We start from the raw sequence: 19,157 nt of genomic DNA, 5'->3' as shown, positions 1-19,157 counted from the left end.
ATATTCACACACTAAAGTAATAAAGATGTCTTCATGTCGAGATTTAAAATTCGAAAGACATGAATATCTGTTAGACTTAACTGAATTGGAAAATATAGGAATATGGATCAACTTAGAGCTCCAGTTGTATCCCAATTATGGTAAGCAAGTACAGAATCTTGTAACAAGTGAGAATTCCCAAATAGTGGCAAAATTAGTCCACGTGCCCCAAGAAACAGTACACAACACATTCGAGATGGATCTCTGTCTGGATACGAGGCAAACTGTATGTGTGGATTCACAAAGGTAAGGCTTCACGTCACACTTCCTGTTCAACAGTCACAAACCTCAAACAGCTGAAGAATGAAACTCTTATTTATGATATATCATATAAAGATGTAACGGTAAATTCGCTTAAGGATTTTTGTGTGATCGGACTGTTTTTCAATAGTTGGGAAACTGCCGTCCTCGTATGTTAGATGTATTATGGGCAGTAAGTAGAGAGGAATGGTGTGCTTTGAACATGACAGCCTTACGACAGAACCTTTTGCAATGGAATGACGATTTTCAAGACACATGATCTTCATATAGAGCATCAGTGGACGTGGAAAAGTGAACGGTAACGACGTGGTGAGACTCCAATCGTATTAATATAACGTCCTCAGCCACTGTAAAATGACCAAATTTGTTTCACCTGAAAAAAACTTTAGAGCTTATTATTTTAAATAGCAATTACTACTAAAATTCATATGTGATTGATATCCCAATAAGATAGATAATAATACAAATTACACCATTCCTAATTAGCCCTATACTAGCCTCCAGTAAGAATAATGGTTGTTTGACTTCCACTTTTATAACGCACCCACAGCTGGAAGTGTAAAGCGTGTTTCGTAGTACTACGTCTCGCAGAGAATGGAAAGAGCTGATGGGTAACGGACTAAATAATTTGGAGCTCTGTGTCAAAGAAGTTGCAAATACTTTCAGTTGTAAAATGTAACATTTTTCCAAAATGATAAGTCTTATTCTGGTATTATTTAAACTAAGATAATTTAATTTATTGTATTTTAGTCAGCTTAGTATGGATTGAACACTTTATTTGGTTTTATTACTGTAGATCTAAGCCTGTCATTGCAACATAATCTTAGAGATCGTCAAGCTTAACTCTACTGTTTACTTTTAAACAATTTGTTATAAGTATTTTAGAATACTAAAGTTATTAGACTGAATATTAACTCAAGTCTTAGCTAAACAAGAAGGAGAATTTATTTCAATTATGTTTGTTTCTTTGTTGTTAAGCACAAAGCTACACAGTGGGCTAACTGTGCTGAGCCCACTAAGGGTATCGCAAACCCGGTTTTTAGTGTTATAAGCCCACAAACTTATCGCTGCGAGCTACTGGAAGCATATCAGTTAAGAGTTAAAAATATTATTAGACTATTATTTGGTAACAATTATTTGCAATTATTTAAGTGTAACCAGACTTATACTTCTGTAGTTACTGTACTAATAATTAATAGTATTAGTAATAATTAATAGTATGTCTTAGTGATAAATGTATTTAAAATATAATCCATAAATTGTGAAATAGCTTAATTTTAGTTCTATTTACAAATACTTGATGGCTATATTTATGATACTATCAGTAAATATTTAAGACTAATTTTAGTGTAACTTTAATATGGTTATATATAGTACTAGAATAAGTGGAGTAAAGTTATTTGGTGCAATAGGTATGAGGATTTGGCTATGTCTGAAAATTGTGGGATTGATTGTTGTTTTCAGAAGGCTCACAAAAAATGCAGTACTCTAAACATGCAAAGGCTTGCTTGATTGAGGATAAGCTCGAGATAACTTCAGGTAAACTGAGCTATTACAGGGATAAAAAAAGAGTAGAATAGCAGCTGAAATCAAGAAAACAAGACAAGAAATTGATATAATTGTGGTAAAGGTTGTTTTGAGAGAAGATGAAGAGGAGGATGCTAGGTTACAATAGTGTATAGTAATAAAACGTTAAGGCTATAGATGCGAGTTTAGTTAATAACGAGTTCCAAGTCTCTGAATATACTTGCATCTTTGGCTGCTTGCAAAGGGTTACGGGAAGATGATAAGGTGTACGTGACGGGGGACTTCCTCATTAAGTATGCAGATAAAGTTATTTGTAGTGGGAGCACAAAAAGGCTAGTTCTAGAATTTACTTGCCGAGTAATAAATTAGAGGACATTATAAAACATTTTGACAGTTCAGTTGCTGAAACGAAGAATAATTGTTTTTATGGTGTCCACAGGAGCGAATGATGTTGTAAATAATAAATCAAAAGAACTGCTTAAGAAGTATAAAAAACTCCTTTAGAAGTTTAGAGAAATAAATGTGTGACCCTTTCTGGAATGAATTACTTAGCAGGATCCATGACTTAAGAGGAAGATTTCCAAAATATGCTTAGAGTAACCGGTGATAATGTTCAAGGTAGGTGTGAATTATATGTTACAGTGGACTCCACCTAAGCAGACTATATAGAAAGATGTTCAGGAAAGTTCTAACCAAATCTCATTAGAAACAGGTAAAAACTAAATTTGCATAGTGGTAAGGAAGCATAGGAAATTGAAAAGAAATTAATCGATAAGCTAGTAAGAACAAGGAAGATATTGGAAAAGAAGATTTAGAGCATAAGTTAAATGTTAGATTTAAAGGTAATGTTGCTTTGCTCTAATGCTAGAAATACTAGGAAAGAATGGATGAGTTCATGGCTCAGAATAAAATGAAAGACTATTATTTCATGGAAATTACTGAAACTTGGTTAAATTTGGAGAATATTGATAGTAGGAATTATTTTGAAATTCCAGGTTATAAGGTAATTAATAGTGATAAGCTTTTAAAGGAGGGGTGTACTGCATCCTATTGGCAATTGTTATGGCCACCTACTCAGACAGAAGGTGTCAATGAGAAACTGTTACAAAGTATGATCAAGGTTCTCAAGAATAAGGGTATTGACGCAATAATTGTGGAATACTTCAATTCTAGACAAATTGAATGCGATTGTATGGATTCAAGTAATATGGGAGAGAGATCCCATGAAGTAGTTTAGGATGTTTTTTTTTTTTACAACAAATGATCAGAGGGTCAACCAGAGAGAACGCAATTTTAGATTTATTATTAACCGTTAATGAAGATGTTTGAAAAGAGTTGAATTATAGGAATATTTGGGGAAATATTTCATTGTATAATTATGTTTGATAATTTTTTAAAGTATATTAAAGGTGAACAAGATATTAAAATGGGGATGAGACTTAAATAATGTTGATGGCACGGTTGTTGTTGAATATTATTAGATGATTTTGGTTTTTTTCTCTACTGTGTATACAAAGAAGGATGTTAACAATATTCTTGATTCTGAACATTCTATGATAAATATTGGAATTTATCCGAATCACGGTGGTACAATGAAAGATTAAGCAATTATAAATAAGTCCATTTCCAAAACCAAACAGTGTTTTCTCAGGGCTCTAAGGGAGCTCAGGAAATAGATATGTGAGCCTCTTAGTTTTGTTAAGTCAACAGACAGTGGGCAAAAGCGGAAAGATTGGAATTACTAATGTTATTCCTTTTTTTTAAGTGGATGATAAAAACTTCTGTGGAAATTATAAATCATGAAGTTGAACAACCATCTAGTGAAATACGATATCATAAAATTACCATAGATTCATTAAATTTAACTCTTGTCGAAAATGTTACGTGTTAAACAGATAATGGAAAGGGCGTGGAGTGAGTGTAGTTAAATTTTCAAAAAACGTTTGACATGGTTCCACATAAAGCATTAAATAGTCTTATGTCCCCTTTTCTGTTTTCAAAATTTTCAATTGGTTAAGTAGTGAAAACAAACATGCAAATAGTTATGACGGTAATGATTAAATGTATGACCTTAGATTATGAATTGTCTACTTAACCAAATGGGTTTGCATTTTCAAACATACCAAACTAACAAAAATATGAAAGTAATTAATGGCGTAGGAACAGACAGAGTAAATTGTACATCATTGGGGGAAGAAACTTCGAGAGACAGAATCACCTGTAACACAACAAAACACTAAATGTATACATATCAGATAGAGAGAGAGACTCAAAATGACAGGAAGCTAAAACCTATGAACTGCTTGTTGCTTAGATAAGACTTGGTCACGAAGAACCACGGGTACCACTTAACTACACAATGATGCTTATGTAAGATATGAGGACACAAGATCACAAATAACATATAATCAATACTGAACTATGTAGATGAAGTACTCGGTGTCTCATAACCCCATGAATATTGTAATTTTTCCAACACATATGTTTAGCTAAGATTAAGCGACTAAAGCAACAAATAACAAAATTGGTTAGTAAATACTTGTTAAGATAATAATTAGTAATTAAGAGCCTAATGGGACCAAGTAGCAATTGACCATACATTGTTCTGATGAGACTTGGTCACTACAAATAACAAAATTGGTTAGTAAATACTTGTTAAGATAATAATTAGTAATTAAGAGCCTAATGGGACCAAGTAGCAATTGACCATACATTGTTCTGATGAGACTTGGTCACTATAAACCAAAGTTATTTGTTTGTTTATAATTAAGTACAAAGCTACACAATGGGCTATCTGTGCTCTGCCCACCACGGGTATCGAAACCCAGATTCTAGAGTTCTAGTTGGGGGGCAAACCAAAGTTAAAAAAATAATTAATGATCAACAATTACACTGTAGTGTTTAGTATTTACTTGTTAAGATAATAATTAGTAATTAAGAGCCTAATGGGACCAGGTAACAACTGACCATACCCTGTTCTGATGAGACTTGGTCACTATGAATAACAAATAATTAACAACTAAAGATCTTGTAGAAGGTAACTATTAACCGTAATGCATACATAGCATTCTCATCGCAGTTTTCCTGGAGACTATATGTATACAAAAATACTGAGCAGTACGAGTCAGGGACGCTGAAGACAGTGTATAAATTTTAACTTCAACTAAAGTTACTGAAAACAAATCGATAAAGTATCTCCAAGGCTTTTGATGTCCATTATAGAAATCAAATCCAGATTCATAGTGATAAGCATATATCTTCCGTGATTTTTAATCAATGCAAGATGGACGAAAATTATTATTTTTTTGTACCCTTCTCCCCTACTTTTCAACCTGCTCAGTATTTGGTTTGATTATTTTCGGACAAGTCGTTTTCATATAACACGTCTTTGAAGTGGATGTGAAGTTGTGTTGTTTTACTAACGTTAAGAAAATCTGTTTATCCAAATATATAAAAGTAAACATATTTTTTCATGATGAAAATGTTAAACGTATGTGTTCTGGGATATGAATAACACGTTGGCAATTAAATACCAGAAATCCTTATGAAAATTGAGAAAATGAACCTGTAAGTGTATTTTGTCTCAAGCAGAATAACATATTTTTACAATAGCGATAAAATATATTATAATACGTATAATATAATTATGTAATACATATTATAATAAAAATATACGGAAATAAGCGTTAAATTATTATAAAAAGAAATGTAATGAAATTAACACTGAAAATTTTCTTGAAATGAGATATATCTTTTATCTGGTTACTAAAATAACATATCAATAAAATGCAGAGTAAAAAACATACAATCGAAAAACAAAGCTTTCAATATCATTTTTGATACTTCTTTATCTGTAGCCAATATTTCAATACAATCAACAATTTCACTCTGAAATCACTACAGTCAAGAAATCCAATGCATAAACTTTATTAAGCTGTAAACTTGTATTTGGAACAATTATCGCTTTTAAACTAAATGTATATTAAACATTTGCAAGTGGCTGCGAAATAATAACGAATTGGAACCAGAAATTAACACAAAACTATAATTAGAGAACATACAACTACAAGAGCCTCATTAGTTTGGCACAGCTACTTTAGTTTAAAGGTTTAAAATGGTTTTTGTAGTTTTATTTATATCAGGTAAAACCAGGTACAAAAGAAAGTTTGACTCAAATAAATGTGGCAGATCTGACGCTACAGATGCGGAAAAAGCGACGGAATTGTTCCACGTCTTTTCGGAAAACATGTAATTCTGATATTATTATTGGTATTTTAACTGATTATTTTAGAGTTCATTATTTCCTTAATTGCAATGTTCTTCAAATTGCTTCACAAAAACAAAGTTATTTTCTGAATTCATCTCAGCACGCTCCTATAAATGTTAGTTAACGTATAAACGTTCTTTATAAATTCATATATATACGCCCAATTTAACTGAATAACAAAATTGGAATTACATTAATTAAAAGCAATTAATTAAAATTCAACCATATTAAATTTGTTCGAAAAATATTTTCATTCGAATATAATCACTTAAGTTTTGACGCTAGACGGCAGCACGATTTCACAAATCTTTACTGACTATATCTTTATATTTCATGCAACTTATATAGCACTGTTAAAGATATAAAAAAACTGATAAGAAATAATGATTAATATGTGTAGTAAATTATAAAATAAATAATGCGACAATATCCAACATTAATACAAAGAATAACAACTAGTAACCGTAAGCTATGTTATAGATACATTACATTGATAGTGGCTCCACGTTTACCTGGTGAGCTTGTTTCTAACCGATTACACTTTGACTTAATCATTTTTGACTTCAATTAATCTCTTCGTAAATTTAGAACTATTTAATTGATCAACATAAAGATTAATAAGGTTAGTTTGAGTTTCTAAACTATATTTAGAGAAATATCAAATGACCTTTTTTATATCAATCAGTATATTTTGGTTTGTTGGTCAAACCTGATGGTTCTACAAGATCATTTTTTCTTGATGTTGATAGGTATGTAAATCGTTAATCTTTGCAATGTTTGAATTACTTAAATTATAAATGATATAAACAAACTGTACTCATTATACCAGTTGCCTTCTTATTTGAAGTATTCAACTTTAAGGAAACTTTGAATTAATTAAAAACGTTTCACAATACCCATATTATTCGGTGTTATAAAGCTGCTAGTCAAATGTTACTTACTAGAAGTAACACAACTCTTTAGTTGTACCGTAAACACGGGTTTCATCCGAAACATCAACAAACCAACTAATGCTTAAAATTCTTTTACAAACAGTTAACGAAATAGTAAATTCTGTATCTACACATATCATTCGTATCTAACAGATGTGTGAGAAAACATATTTTAATATACCTGAAGATTCAAATACGATTTTGTGTTATAAAATGCTCTTCATGATTGTCCTAAATATTAGAAAATTTCAATTTTAGTGTAACGTATAGCACTGTAAAGATATTTTACTGTTACATGGATCAAGCTTTTCTTTTAGATGTTTGCTGAACAAGGAAATAATAGCTACTTTATTGTTCACTTTGCTTTGAAAAATCATAAGTAATCCCTCCAATCAAAACGTTTAAACGCTACACATTTATACAACCTCATTTGTACATCCTGAATCATTGCATATAGGCTAGCAATAACATAAAGAAGTCTCTGAAGAATTACCGTCTTATGTGCATGTACAGGGAAACCACTTCAAAAAGTATCTCCTGTTGTCGATTCGCAAAGGAGTCACTTATTATAATAACAGATACGTCGTCACAAGAAGTATCGCATAAAGTCACCTCGGTCACAACCGCTCTATGGGCAAGCACAGAGCAATTCCTCAAGGAATCACATTCAGATGAACACAGCAGAAGAGCCTCACTGATGATCCTCTTAGAAACGCAAATACAGAAGAGCTACTTCTAGCATTATGTGACCCCCCCCCACCCACACACACAAAGCCGCTTGAGAAATCATTGTTAGATGTGCAAACATTGAGAAGCCACTTGAAAACCACAGTTAGAAGTGCACATGTATAAAGGTAACACCTGAGGAACAACCTGTAAACGTGCACATACGGAGAGGGACACTTGAGGAACAACTTGTAGATGTGCACATATACGGAGGGGAGACAATATAGAAACCACCTCTAAATGTGCATACTTAATTTGTACGAATTCAACTCTAAACATAAAAACAGTATGAAAGGTTATGGCAAACTAAAATGACATGACATTTACAAATGTTCCGAACTTTTTCATTTAACCTCTTAAAAGTTAAATCCGCTACATACATATATACAATTATAGCATCACAAAAAAGTGGGCCAATAAAATTATATCATTCAATGCAATGTCCCACATTTTATTTTATAATATATAAGATGCCTACAGCAATTGACCAATCAGCTAAGATCCCCTTGATCTATATCTGAGGAATCGTCCTTCAATATTTTCTCGAAGTGTTTCGAGTTGAGGTCCTCCTTTGATGAGGTACTGACCAACACTGGGAGAGATTCTCCAATGAATGGTAGACTATTGACATCCACTGTGTCTGAAGAAGACGAGGAGTCAGAACTGTGTACTTCGTGAGTATTTAAGTTTCTTGGTGGAAGGCAAGGAGCAGATGATGTAGGCTCGTCTTCTACTAAAGATGATTTCCTGAGTCTAGGTTTAGTGACGGAGGAACCAGATAGGGAACATTTTAGACTATGACCATTGGTTTTAACGGGCAGTTCTGGGCTGTGGTCAAAATGATCTGAAGTTGATGGTTCATCAGTGGAGGATACCAAAGCAGAAGCATACGAAGTTTTACAATCATCGCTATTACTAAGGTTTACATCTGGACACGGTGGCGAATCTTCGTGTACACTCAAACGATTGAAACCAGGTTCTAGAGTGAATTGATTAGAGCTCAAAGGAAGATCTTCTTCCTGAGATGAGAAACTTGACGTACCATCTGATAAAGCTTCCGTCACTTCAATGGTCACTGCTGCAGGAGTTACAACACGGATCTCGGGAGCTGAGGAAGTGAATGTGTTTAAACTGGAGTGATGTTTCATAATAATAAAACAATTCAAAGATAACTCTTCTAAGCTTAATTGTGTGTTATCTTTTTTTTTTTAGTTAGAGAATAAATTATACATTAACCATTGAGGAGTTTAGAACTTTATTTGAATGATGTCCTAATTGTTTTTATTCAAAACTAAAACTCTTGTTATGGTGTGTTACAACTGATTAGATTAGATTATTAGTAATATAATTTTTATATATTAGCTTAGTATAGTATAGCATTCGTCAAACATTCTTTACTTTCAGTATTTATAAACTAACTGCCGTAATAATGGTTCAAGTAAAATTTTCCGAAACTATATTTTTTGGAAATAATAATAAACACACTCAAATAAAAGCTTTTAATACTTCATACTTCTATCCAATGAGAGTTCATAAGAAGTCACAAGACATCCAGTATCACTAATACCCTTGTGTAGTGGTAAATATCAGTGCTGTTGAACAACAACCAAACAAGCCCTCATAGTAAATAATTCAAGCTAATATATTTTATAGTAATATACCACCTAAAAATAAGAAGAAACTGTTAATAAATTACAAAGGAAAATACTTAAATGGTCAACGTTTCGAGCAAACGACCTTTCATCAAACTTTATGTTCGGCAACAGCGTTGTTGTTGTTTATATACAATTGACTATCTGTGTTCAGTCCATCGCGGGCAATCGAACGCCGGATTTAAGCGTTGTAAATCTATAAACGTACCTCTGACCCCAAGGGGTACAAACAGCAGCGAGTTTATAATCTCAGTATACAATCTGAGTTCCACAAATTTCTCCATTGACAGCATTTGCTAACCAGAACAATTTAAAGCTTTAACTAGGCCTTTGTAATGTGCCCAGCTGGAAGGGAAAATATAACTTAATAAAGAAATATAAATTGTATTAGTAGAAAATAATTTTGAAAACAAAAAATAAAATATTATTCTTTGTATACTTGAAAGGTTTTTGCCTAAGATTGATTTTTCAACATCGGTAAGTTCAAAGTCGGATCGTATGGTGAACCTATAGATTCAGTCGTCTTTGAACTTTGATTGAATAATTTGGAAGAAAAAGATTTTATGTTTCTGAGGTTATCAAATTTCTAGCTTTCGATTGTAGAGAAAAAAACTAAAATTGACAATTTAGGTCTCTGATACATCGCACAACAAATAAAAATTGGGAAGTTCCGATTTCTTGCTCCATGGAGGCGTCGGTATCAGTGCCAGTCTTCAGTTGTTTGGATACATAGCTGATACCGGCAGTCAATCAACAAGCGCCTGGAACAGTTTTTCAAAATGGGTCTAGAATGATTCAGAAAATCACTATTATCATTACAGTTAAATTCCAGTTTAAATTCCTGTGGAGTGTGGTGATTCTTCGGGAAAGAGATATTGGGTCGGATATGGCTGTCGTTTTCGGTTTCGTTTCAGAAGGCTGTAAACTGGGAAGAAACTTCTTTAGATAGTGGTGATGGATAGACAAGAAAGTGACAATGAAAAGTATTGTGAAGATGGTGAAAAGTAGATCCAGTTGCTATTAAATAAACTCAAAAGTAACAAGAATAACAAAGAAACGTAACTACCCTATGATAAAATCTGAATATACAAAGAAAGTGGTTAAAATCGCCTTCAGAGGCAATAAAGTAATCAACGTTTTGGTCAAACTAAGTTCTTCGTTTTTACTGTATAATAATAAACTTGTCCTATTATATTTGTAAGTGCAGACCTTTGGTATAAATATTTCTAAAAAAAAAGTACCGCCATAGTAGGCTTCTCTGTTAATACCCCTTTTTCACACCAGGAGGGTAGAATAAAATATACGTCAATGAAAACATGAACTCTCTCTTGAAATTAAAGCGAAATGAATTATTAAAAGTAATGAAGTCATAAAACACGAATATACTTTTCTATGAAAATAAAACTGGCTCATAATGGTCTGTAAGTCATAAAAAGTAGGGCTGGAAAGTTATTGATTTCCAGGAGAACTAAGACCTATCTATAGATGATGCCAATTATTAGAGAAAAACTGGTTTTTCAAGTCTTAGTTCAACTTTATTAGGAACAAGTAAAGAATATTATTTCAATCGTGGTTCAGTTTTTACCACGTTGTTCTTGGTTATGATTACACACTAAAGAAGTTTTTGTATTTTTTGCACAGGGTCTCCTCCCTCCAATTGTGGAGTCTTGTGACAGCACCTTTGCCAATGGGCAGTCAGATAGCGTGGGCCGTCGCTGATTTCGAATCACCACCCACAGGAAAGCAACCGATAGGCAACAACATACTGCTGTTTTAGTGTGTGTTTTATTTATCTACTTTTCAGATTATTTTATTTATTATTATCATAATTGTTATTATTATTAAATATAAATTTCTTTTCCACTAAATTCCCAATGTAATTACGAGGGATTGCGCTTTTAATATAAAGAAGTAAATATCAAATCTACTAATCTAAGTTCGGCACTACAGCGACAGGGCAACCAATCAACAATACTGTTTAGAGTTGCACAAACAAGAAAAATGTATCCAAGTTAACGACTGTGTTCTCAAAACAACTGGAGATTAATAATTATTAAGGGTATTATATGATTGGATTTATGTGACTAGAACTATTGTTGTTGTTCATGTTGATATAATAGTGATAAAAAAGATTAGAGATGGTTCACACGGCCAATCTAAAAAATAAACAAAAAAAAGATTATTTTCGACAAACGTTTGTTTGTAATTAAGCACAAAGCTACACAATGGGCTATCTGTGCTCTGCCCTCCAAGGGTATCGAAACCCGAATTCTAGCGTTGTAAGTCTACAGACATACCGCTAGGCCACTGGGGGGGGGGGCTTGACAAAAGGTATGCAGTGTAGTTATTGAGTATATTACACCAGCTTTAAAATGTGTTTTTTTTTCCTCTATACATCCCTGCTGAGTAGACAAATATGCAAAATCTTTTATTTTATTCCATTCTTGAAATTCACCTGTATTGCTTTTATTGCTTTGATATGTGTCTGACAAATAGTACATTATATCTATCCAGAAAAGAAATGTTATAATAAAATGTATGACAAAATTATTGCATTTGTTGCTTTTTTTTTAGGACGGTCGCTAGAGGGCAAAAATTTAAGTTATTACTGAGTATATTATCATTATACATAAATATTGTTGTTATTTTAGCGCAAAACTACACAATAGACTGTGTCCACTCTGTCTACCGTAGGAATCGAACCACGGATTTTAGCATTGTACATCCGTAAACTTACTGCTGACCAATTGGAAGACCTTATTATTATTATATATGATGTATGAAGCACAATAATAAAAAGCTGATGGAGACGCACGAAGATAAAAATAAGCTAAATAATAATAAGAGGGAAAATGCACCTACAGGAATAAACTAGTTGCGTGAAGTTTCGAGCTAATCTTTAATTTAAACCAATTTGTTATAGATTGTCTACTGGTCGCTGCGAATTAGTTTTGTTTTTAGTGTTGTCTTACTAGATAGACATAAAAATGATAGTTTTCACTAAATCTTGCATTTAACGAAAACAAGAAATTATTACTTCTTTCGTTAATTGAAAATGCTTTAGAAGATATTGACTTCCTCTTGATTATATAATTTTATTTGACGAAGTTAATTCCTGAAAACAAATAATTACCATTACATCTAATAAAAAATAACTGTATTACAACTGTAAAAATATGTCTTAACTACTATTTTCATTCTTGTTTCATAATTGTAACACTTAAGAATAAAACGAATCTTACCTATTTGTTTAACACGTAACTCGTTTCATGTGACAAAACAATTTTAACTATTTGTTCAATAAACTTCACCTCCTCTTGAGTTACTGAAATAAACTTTATACCAAGACATTTCACTTTTTCAGCGAAATTTTCCCAGAGTTACCATCTGAGTTAGCTTCGCTAAAGAAGTGAAACGACTTGGTATAGGATTTATGTTTTTTCACTCGAGAGAAGCTGAAGCTTCCTCAGAAGCAACAAAAAACACTTAGGTTCCCCTCACCAAATATTCATTTAATACGTAAATCAGTTCATTTGACAAAAATATTATTATATTTAACAATTAAGTCCCTTTATGTGATGACTTGTTTCATACTTAACGACATTCATGTATAGCCAGACAAACTACTTATTTGACACTTATGACATCTATGTATAACCAAATAAACTGCTTATTTCACACTTACGACATCCATGCCTAAGAAAACAAACTAGTAGCTTTATATTTAATGAAATTCGTGTATAGCCAAACGAACTACTGGTATGATACTTGCGACATTCATGCATAGCCAAACTTATCTCGCTTCATGCGACTAAAAAGGCACTAACAATTTGTTTGATACTTGAGACTTTTAAAATAAAGTTTAATTGCTTATAAATTACTTTAAACGTCTAATTTATAAAGTTCATTGTTTGACATCAAGATGCTTTAAAAGTTAAAAAAATCTTCTCTTATCTTGAACTATTAAAAAGATGCTAGAGACCGAAATAAATCACACTAGTTGCACACACAAAAATCAGATATATCACAAACGTATCTGTACTCTGGATACATCTGTGAAGTGAAAACATCAGTCTGACTCTGACAAGTCGGAGTGCAAGGTGACGACGTTCATGTGAAAAATAAAAATACTTTTGTTCATCGTATAATTTATATATATTGCATTTGTATAACCTCTAGAACCTCTTTAATGTATATCTACAATTTTTTCAGCATCCTTGTTTATTGTATCTGGTACTTGTTTTCTTGTGCTACGAACTGTCGCTAAATGAATAGTACATAACTCTGACATTAAATATGTAATACCAGGTTGAATGATACTCTGTAAATAATATTAAAATAAATCTCAACAATTCTCTAACACAAATTTAAACAAAACAGAAATTACAAAAGAAAATATCCATTTGAAACAGCAGCTGTGCTTACCATTTCCAGAAATATCTTCGACAGAACCTTGGAATGTGAACGTAAAATTTGCTGGAAGTGAGGACATCTTGACCAATGGCCTATGATGGATTGTTTCTACTGTTTTTTTCTCGCTTGCCTTCTCTCCTTTGTCCTGATAAAAATCAGTGGTACACACAGATATACATGTATTTTTATATGAGGTAACCACACTACATAAGTAAATAATTAATCAAACTTATAAGTTCACATGTCAATAAACACCCCTAAAAGTCAAGCGAACGAATATTTCGTGGTGGGTAAGTTAAGGCTAACTTTTATGAGAATAAAAACAAAATACAAGAACATAAAGACAAACACTTATTCGGTTATGATATAGTACTAATAATAAGTTTTACAGTGTTGAGTATATAGTTGCCAATACTTGGAATTGCTTAACCAAAGTTGAAGAAAACTCGGGTATTTAACAGGGCAAGTTGATACTGATTTGATCTGGAAAATGTGAGAGTGAATATAGAGTCAGTTAATTAAAAGATACAAAAACATACACTCAAATTAGTCGGTTTAAGGCTTGAAGCTAGACTTAAAAATCTAAACTTTCGAGCACACAGCCTCTCAAAGTTGATGCTAAGATGAATGTTCTTCTAGACAAAAACAATCACATATTTTTACAATAGCTGCTGCAGAATTGACCGGAAAAAGCAAAATCAATATATTTGGAATTTTCACTACCTCATATACTAACATATTCTAACTACGTGAAAAAAGCTTCCAAAAAACAGAGGCCTCCAGCGCTAGAATGACCAACGTATAAGACAGATTACGTTTGACCAAAGACTCGGCACGTCTATGGCACCACTTCCCACGTGTAAAATGCCAAACATCAACATCACAGACTTTGACCAAAGTCTTACACAAGTATTTCAAATACACTTCACTGCAAAACTTGTACATATTATTCTAGAAGAGGTGGGAATTATGTTGTAAACAAATACATAAACTCTCGTATGAATATATCTTGTACTGATAGTTTCTTTTATTATCAAGTCCTTACCCCAATTGTTCCTGTATCACAAGCAAAGTTCAAATAAAAATAATCGCTCTCCTTATGTTTTACCTTGGAAACTTTGGAATAAACACAGTACTTTCAAGTTTACTTACCCCATTTGTTCCACTGTGTTCCTGTGCTACCCGTGCCTCGGCAGCTAGTTCTTGCTGAATTTCCACTTCCATCTCCAGCTCTTCGTCCATCAGTGTGTGGGACTCCTCTAAATGTTTCATTAAGACGGCTACAACTACATTCACAAGCACAAACTGAGCCATCAACACAAAGATGACAAAATAGATAGGTGCAATGATAGGCGACACACAGCAGTTTGTGACACAGTTACTTGAGGAGTCGCAATTTTCCCGCAGAGTATCCTGAAAGGGTTAGTTTTATTCATGAAAGGGTAAAAATGTTTACAAACAGTAAATTCTAAGGTATTTTTAAAACAAACGAGTCCATAACATCAGCTTAGTATAATAGGTACATAACGCCAAAGACTGGTAAATATTTAATACAGTTTTTTAAATGCAATTCAAGTTTTTCGAATAAATAATTTGTTATTATTGTTTTTTGCGCACAGTTTCACAAAGGGCTCACTGAGCATCGTTCACTGCGAGGGATCGAACCCCAGATTTTAGCATTGTAAGTCCGTAAACTTTCCGCTGATCCACTAAAGTAACCAAGCATTTATCATACAGGCCAGCATAGCTGTTAATATTTTACGCATTATATTAGAATGTACTGTCCGTACAGACAATGAAGACAATTTTTTCCTAACAAGAACATGGTAATGTACGGTTTATCAGTTTTTTTTATGCATTCTAATTGTCAGGTACTTTATAAAGTTTTACGTATGTATTATGATAAATTTTGTAAAATGACTGCACAAAAAAGTTAATAATGATGCACGAATATTAAGTTAATGGCAGTAACATGGTTCATAAATAATAAAGTTTAACAAGTAAAAATTGAAGTAAACTAATTTAATAAAGCCTTCGAGACCGTTACAGAATAACAGAAAATTAAATATATAAAAACTACATTAATAACTACGTACAGAGTTAAGCCCATTAAATAGATTAAGCGTAGTAAATCTAATAGAAATAAAAAGTAATAGACTTATCTTAATTTTTAAGCCTATTCAACTGTCAAAAACAGCTACAGAAAATGCGTCAAAAAAACCTACTCGTACAAATAAAAAGAAATATAGCAAGCCTTGGTTAGTTGTTTTGATTCTAAAGCAAGCATGCTTTTGGTTGTGCATTATCCAGTAAGTTTATCCTAAGCCAGAAGAACATCACGCCAGTACTAAAAAATTTGTATGAAAAATTCTACACATGCACAATAAAACTTAAGTTCAAAACCGCGTCTATCAGCAAATTACGTATATATATCAAAAATAATCCCTCTTATCGCAAAAAAAAACTATTTTTCAGTGTAAAACTGTTACAATTATATAAAATGTGAATTTAAATATCTAATTAAGTGAAGAATGTTTTATAACTTCTGCGTACCTTTGAGACAGACTTCTGTGTTAACCTTAGAGATAGATGTATTGGCTCTTACGTAACACACGACACATTATTGACCACTCACCTTCATTATTCCATTCCAGTTGTCTCCAGTTGCCACTCGGAAAAGTGTCAGAAAGGCCATTCCAAAATTACGAAAATGAGCGTGTTCTCCTAAGCCTTGGCACGGGAAATTTTTGTTACACTCTATAACAAAAGTAGCAAGTCCAGCTATTTACCCAACTTTCCATAACACCTTTTCGTGTTAAACAGATAATTTGAACCTTCAAGTTACTGACTTTGAAGTCTAAATGGATCCCAGCAGTAATCAGTGAATTAAAAGTAATAATGGTGATATTTTTGTTAATGTGTGTGTGTGTGTGTGTGAGAGAGAGAGAGAGAGAGAGTCATACGTTACTATGGATTTTGAAACAAAATACGACTTAGCGTTCGCGTTTGCAGAAACGTTTTCGAAATTATTATTTCTTCTTCGGTGTTGGCTTCGTCATTGTGTCTCTTATTTTTATTGTAACTTGTATGGAAATATTTCTCGATGACATATACCTGAATGAGTGATTATATACCAATAACTTTTGACTAAGCAAGCTACCTATATAGTTCAGAATTACAAATCAATCCAATAATAAATATAGCTAATTTAATGTAACGTCCTAACCAGCAATATGTAAAGTCAAGAAACGAATACTTATAACAATTATAATGTGCCGATTCGGCTATTAGGTACCATTGTTGTTAACAATATTTTTGGATGCAATCCCACTAATATCTCACAAGATTCGGTCAGCTAGGAGATTTAGGTTAGTCCTAAATAAGAATGTTATGCTAAAAGATAATAATGCAAAATAATCATAATAAATAATGTCTAGAAATAAATATATAATATTATTAAACATTTTAATGAATATTATAAGGGAACTAACATTGGACAAAGAATAGAAAATAACTTGCTTAAAAAATATATGTGTTTGCTTTATGCATTGTCACTAATATCTTGCCCCTTCAAAAGACTGACACCATTGTTACCCAGAACTTTATATAAACTTCCTAAATAACGTCTAGTAATCAATGGAAGCCCATTAAGGAAAACGTAACTTTAGAGTAGCTTAACATCCAAGATAAATGACTTCGACAAGTTATTATTTAAGTATAGAGGCGGGCAAGAGGGTGGTACAAACAAATATTGCAACAACTAATGTTTATGAAGATTTCATAATAAAAAAAATGTAAATTAAATCAATAACAAAATCGTGCAATAACTGATAAAAATATTAATACTCCAATTAAAATAACCATGGTAATTGTAATAAGCAGGCAAATAACTTATTAAATATACCAGTAAGTGCCTCTAACACAACTAATCCAACTTTATCACAATCAAATTCTCAAGTTTAACTGACGAAACTAGGCTTAGACTTGAAACTTCCACGTATAGGCCTAATATTGTCCGTTAAACTTGAAAATTTGTATAGAGCACTACCAAAGAAGCTATAAAGTCTCATGATAGTTTTCATACCGTTTAGTACCAATTCTTTATACTGTTCTTCATCTTTTATGATTTAATGCAATATCAATGATCTTTTCTTAAACTAGAATATTATTTGGATAATTATTGGTTTCCCCTATTTTTCAGATATAATAATTGATCAGTATTATCTTTTCGCTATTCTCCACTAAAGTGCTTTAAGTTGACAGTTAAATATTTTTTCAATAATCCCCATAAATCTTTCCTATAAAATATGGACACACTCTTATCACTCACCATTCTCAAGAGAAGCTTATCTGCTTCCAATTAAATGTTTATAAACTTTACACTTTAAAGTGATGGGAAAAGCTTTCAACTTTTCCCCAGCTTTAAGTGTTTTAACTGTTAAGTAAGATAATGTATTTTTATGATTACTAATACTTTAAATAGAGAGAAAACTTGTCAGTATTTTTCTTCTTTATGACGTCATCACACAGGTGAAATTTATAAGTTCTGTTTATATTTAATACTTACATCTATGTGGATGAAAAAGATTTCTCACTACTCTCCATCCTTAATAATACAAACCCTGAGGTAAAAACCCCTTACTAACCTTAATGTTTATTGGTCTGAACGATAAAGTAAGGATTTTCACTACTCTCCATTTATGATAATCAAATCCCTCAGGTAAAAATCCCTAACTAATCTTAATGTTTATTGGTCTGAACGATAAAGTAAAGATTTTCACTATTCTACATCTTTAATAATATAAACCCTGTACTATGTATATCATGTACAAACTTTTCTAAATGAAATTTATGATATCCAATGTTCTTCTAGTATTGAAATTTAAAATGTTTAAGATATCACCGTTTTACATATCAAAGCTTTTCAAAATCACAAACAAAAAACAACAACATTTAAAAGCAAATTTAATAGAATCAACAGATAAAAAATTAATATAAAATAAACAAGTATCACCTAAGAATACAAATTTAGTATTTGATGGATAAATTAAAAATATATAACTTCAAAAAATATAATAGTTGCTCGAAAGCACCCTTAAACAGTTTCATTTTAACAAATATCTTTTCAGCCTTAGGTCTAAATCGGATGCCATAGTGAATACATAAACTTTATTACTAAAAACTCTGCTATTTTCCACCATTAATTCAGATAATTTACAATAAACGTCATTCGATTCCCATTCTTTATGTAAAATAAGCTGTATGGCTTAAAATCCCACGAGATTCATGGTCAATCCCTAATCAAAAAGCGAGGTTCTTAGAATTAAAAAAAATACTCGC

General features: G+C 32.1%; 1 pseudogene; it reads right to left on the bottom strand.

Annotated features, from left to right (window-relative positions):
- Positions 1–5,738: 5,738 nt before the first annotated feature.
- Positions 5,739–19,157, bottom strand: part of LOC106475831 — a 278,839-nt pseudogene continuing 265,420 nt past the window's right edge.

This window comes from Limulus polyphemus, unplaced genomic scaffold, assembly GCF_000517525.1.
Source record: "Limulus polyphemus unplaced genomic scaffold, Limulus_polyphemus-2.1.2 Scaffold150, whole genome shotgun sequence".
NCBI lineage: Eukaryota > Metazoa > Arthropoda > Merostomata > Xiphosura > Limulidae > Limulus > Limulus polyphemus.
The sequence above is the reverse complement of the archived record's forward strand: the minus strand, read 5'-3'. Positions and strand labels throughout refer to the sequence as shown.